Below are 4,874 nucleotides of genomic sequence, written 5' to 3' on the forward strand. Positions count from 1 at the left end.
CAAGAGAAAAATAGAAAATTTATATATACATGGAAATTAAACAATATTCTCATGAACAACTAATGGAACAAAAATGAATTAAAGGTCAAAGTTAAAAGTATACTGAGACAAATTGAAATGGAAACACAGCATGCTAGTACTTATGGGATGCAGAAAAGGCGGTTCTAAGAGCTAAGTTCTTAGCAATAATTACCTCTGTTAAGAAGAAAGATCCCAAATGAACAAACTAACTCTATGGATTAAGGAACTGGGAATAAAGAACAAACTGAGTCCAGAGTTAGTAGATAGAAGAAAGTAATAAAACTTAGATCAGACACAAGCAAGACTAATTGGGAAAATAATATGAATACAGCCAATTGTAGTAAGGGGATTGAATCAATAATCAAGTTTCCCAATGAAGAAAAGCCCAGCAAAATATATCTTCACTTGTGAGTTCATTTGATTCATTTTATTGTGATATTTACTTTATTGTGTTGGTCTGGAACTAAACCTGCAATATCCCTGAGGTATACCTATAGTGTTTTTTATATACTAACAGCAACTTATCTGAAAAATAAATGAAGGAAACAATCCTATTTAGAATAGCTTTAAAAATAATAAAATATTTAGGAATAAGTTTAGCATAGGAGTTGAAATATTTCTACTCTGAAAACAAGTCCTTGATCAAATAAATCAAAGAAGACACAAATAAATGGAGGGATATCCTGTGTTCATAGATTGGATAACCAATGCCGTTAAAATATCAGTACCACCCAAAGTCATCTGTACATTCAGTACAAACTTCTCAAGATCTCAATGTGAGTTTTTAATGAAAAAAAAAAAACTAAAATTTATATGGGACCACATAAAATCCAAAGTGACCAAAGTAAAAGTGGGAAAGAAGAAAAAAATATCATATCACAACTCTGGGTTTTAAGCTATACTTTATAGCTATAGTAATCAAAACAGTATGGTACTGTGGTGCCTGGGTGGCTAGTGGGTTAAGCTTTTGGCTCAGGTCATGATTTCAGGGTCCTGGGATTGAGCCCCACATTGGGCTTTCTGCTCAGTGGAGAGCCTGTTTCCCCCTCTTTCTCTGCCTGCCTCTCTGCCTACTTGTGATCTCTCTGTCAAATAAGTAAATAAAATCTTAAAAAAAAACAGTATTTTACTGACATAAAAACAGACACACAGATCAATAGAACAAAACTAGGACTTCGAAAAGAAAACCATATATATTTGTCAACTAATTCTAAATATTGTTAATTAATATTTGACAAAGGAGCCAAAATACTAAATGGAGAAAACAGTCTCTTTAATAACAGTGCTGGGAAAAATGGGATATTCATGTGCAAAAGAATGAAACTAGATCCATTTCTTACACTACGCACGAAAATTGACTTGAAATGGATTAAGGGCTTAAATGTAAACCATCAATACAACCATAAATCTCCTAAAATAAAACATAAGAAAATTATGCTTGACATGGGTTTTAACACTGAATTTTTTTTTATATGACACTTAAAGCACAATAAAAAAAAATCGGTGGTACTACATTAAACTAAAATATTTCTGGATAGCAAAAGTAACAATAAAATGAAAAGACAACCTACAGAATTGAAAAAAATTGCAAACCATATACTTAATAAGGGATTAATAACCAAAATACATAAAATAATTACTAACAAATGTAAATAATAATACCATAATAGTATCGGACTTTAAGACCTCACTTATGTCCATTGATAGATCATCTAAACAGAAAATCAACAAAGAAACCATGGCTTTGTATAATACACTGGGCCATATAGATTTGGAAGATGTTTTCAGGACATTCTATCCTAAAAGAGCAGAGTGCACATTCTTCTCAAGTGCACATGGAATATTCCCTAGAATACATCACATATTAGGTCACAAAACAGCCTTCACCAAATATGAATAAATGAATGAATGAATAGTCATACCATGCATCTTTTCTGACCACAACATAATGAAACTAGCAGTCAACAACAAGAAAAACATCTATAAAGACCAAAAATACATGGAGGTTAAATAACACAGTACTAAACAATGAATGGGTCAACCATGAAATAAAAGAATAAATAAAGAATTACATGGAAACAACTGAAAATAAAATAATAAAGAATAGAGCAGACATACATTATATTGAAACTAAACATACAATAGAATAAATCAATGAAACTAGGAGCTGATTCTTTGAAAAAAATAAATAAAATTGATAAACTCCTAATTGGACTTATCAAAAAAAGACAAATGAGTCAAATAAAATCACAAATAAGAAAGAATAACAACTAACAGCAAATAAATACAATTATAATAGAATATTATAAGAGTTATCTGCCAACACACTGGACAATGTGGAAGAAACTGATAAATTCCTAGAAACATAGAAACAACCAAAATGGAAACAGGAAGAATTAGAAAATTTAAGCAGACCAATTACCAGCAAAGAAATCGAATCAGTAAAAAACAAAAACAAAAACAGACAAAAAACAAAACAAAACAAAACAAAAAACCTCCCAACAAACAAAAGACTAGGACTGGATGGCTTCACAGATTAATTCTACCAAATATTTAAGAAGAATCAATAACCATTCTTCTTGAACTATTCCAAAATACAGAAGAGGAAGGAAAACCAAAATTAATTCTATGAGTTCAGCATTATTCTCATACCAAAAACAGATAAAGACACGAAAGAAGAAAGAGAGAAGAAAGAAAGAAAGAAAGAAAGAAAGAAAGAAAGAAAGAAAGAAAGAAACAATTACAGGCTTTTGGCTCCCTGAGCAGTACCTCGGTAGTCCACAAAAAAAAAAAAAACAAAAAAACAAAAAACACCTAATGAAAGGCAGCAAAATGGGAGGCAAGAATAAAGTGGTTGATCCATTTTCTGAGAAAAACTGGTATGATGTGAAAGCACCACGTACATTCAATAAAAGATATATTGGGGGAAAAAAAACAGTCAAAAGAACTCAAGCAACCAAAATCACACCTGATGGCCACAAGGGAATTCTTTTTGAAGTGAGCCTTACTGATCTACAGAATGATGAAATTACATTTAGAAAATTCAAGCTAATTACTGAAGATGTCCAGGGGAAAAACTGCCTGACTAATTTTCATGGCATGGATCTTACCTGTGACAAAATGTACTTCATGGTAAAAAAATGGGAGATCATGATTGAAGCTTATGTTGATGTCAAGACTATCAGTGGCTATTTGTTTTGTCTAGTTTCTGTAGGTTTTACTGAAAAAGTATAACAATTAGATTTGGAAAACCTCTTATGCTCAGTACAAACAGGTCTACCAAATTTGGAAAAAGATGATGGAAATCATGACCTGGGAGGTGCAGACAAATGACTTGAAAGAAGTAGTCAATAAATTGATTCCAAACAGAATCAGAAAAGACATAGAAAGTGTTGCCAGCCTATTTATCCATTCCGTGATGACTTTGTTAGAAAAACAAAATGTGGGGTGCCTAGGTGGCTCCATCAGTTAAGCCTCTGGCTCTTGATTTTGGCTCAGGTTATGATCTCAGTGTTATGAGATTGAGCCCCACATTGGGCTCAATGTCCACCTGGGAGTCTGTTTCTGTCTTTCTTTCCCTTTTTCTCTGCCCTTTCCCCTGCTCACACACTTTCTCTCTCTCTCTCAACAAAGTGCAGCTTCTTGGTGAAGTTTGTAGTCTGGAAAAGCTACTGGGGATAAGACAAGTGCTAAAGTTGAAGGAGCTGATAAAATGAACCAATAATCCAAGGATCTATCTAAAGTTCAGACACTTAATGGTAACAAATAAAAATAAATCTTATTTGTAATATTTAAAGAGAGAGAGAGAGAGAATGACAGGCCAATGTCTGTGATGAACAGAAATGCAAAAAAACCTCAACAAAATACTAGCAAACCAAATCCAATGATACATTAAAAAATTCTTTCACTATAATCAAGTGGGATTTATTCCTTGGTTTGCAAGGGTGGTTCAACATTTGCAAATCAATCAACATGATATAGCATATCAATGAGAGAAAGGATAAGAACAAGATAATCATTTCAATAGATGCAGAAAAATACTTGACAAAGTACAGCATCCATTCATGATAAAAATCTCAAACAAGGTAGGTTTAGAGGGAACACACCTAAACATAGTAAGGGTAATATATGAAAACCCCACATTATCTTAATCGAGGAAAAACTGAGAGTTTTCCTTTAAGGTCAGGAACAAGACAAGGATGTCTATTCTCACCACTTTTATTCAACATAGTACTGGAAATCCTAAACACAGATAGCAGACAAATATATATATATATATATATATACACATATATATATATATATATATATATATAATCCAAATTGGTAAGGAAGAAATAAGACATTCACTATACGGAGATGACATGATACTATGTACAGAAAACTTGAACAATTCCACTAAAAAAAAGAAAAGAAACAAAATGCAACAACAAAAACAACCTGCCAAAACTGATAAACAAACTCAGTTGAATAACAGGATACAAAATCAATGTACAGAAATCTGTCTCATTTCTATACACTAACAATGAAATAGCTGAAAAAGAAATTAAGAAAACAGTCTCATTTTTAATTTCACCCAAAGAAGTGAGATACCTAGGAATAAATCTAAAGAGGTGAAAGATCTGTACTCTGAAAACTATAAAACATTGATGAAAGAAATTAAAGATGACCCAAAAAATGAAAATAAATTTCATGTTCATGGATCAGGAGAACAAATATTGTTAAAATGTCTATATTACCAAAACAATCTACAAATTTAATGCAACCCCTATGAAATTATCAACAACATTTTTTTTACAGACTTACAAATATAATTCTGAAATTTATATGGAACCACAAATGACCCTAACAAG

At 31.8% G+C, this 4,874-nt stretch overlaps 1 pseudogene; it reads left to right on the forward strand.

Annotated features, from left to right (window-relative positions):
- The first annotated feature begins 728 nt into the window (after positions 1-728).
- Positions 729-4,521, forward strand: LOC116856929 (annotated as a pseudogene).
- The last annotated feature ends 353 nt before the right edge of the window (positions 4,522-4,874 follow it).

This window comes from Lontra canadensis, unplaced genomic scaffold (genome assembly GCF_010015895.1).
Source record: "Lontra canadensis isolate GAN:19392208 unplaced genomic scaffold, GSC_riverotter_1.0 scaffold114, whole genome shotgun sequence".
Lineage (NCBI taxonomy): Eukaryota > Metazoa > Chordata > Mammalia > Carnivora > Mustelidae > Lontra > Lontra canadensis.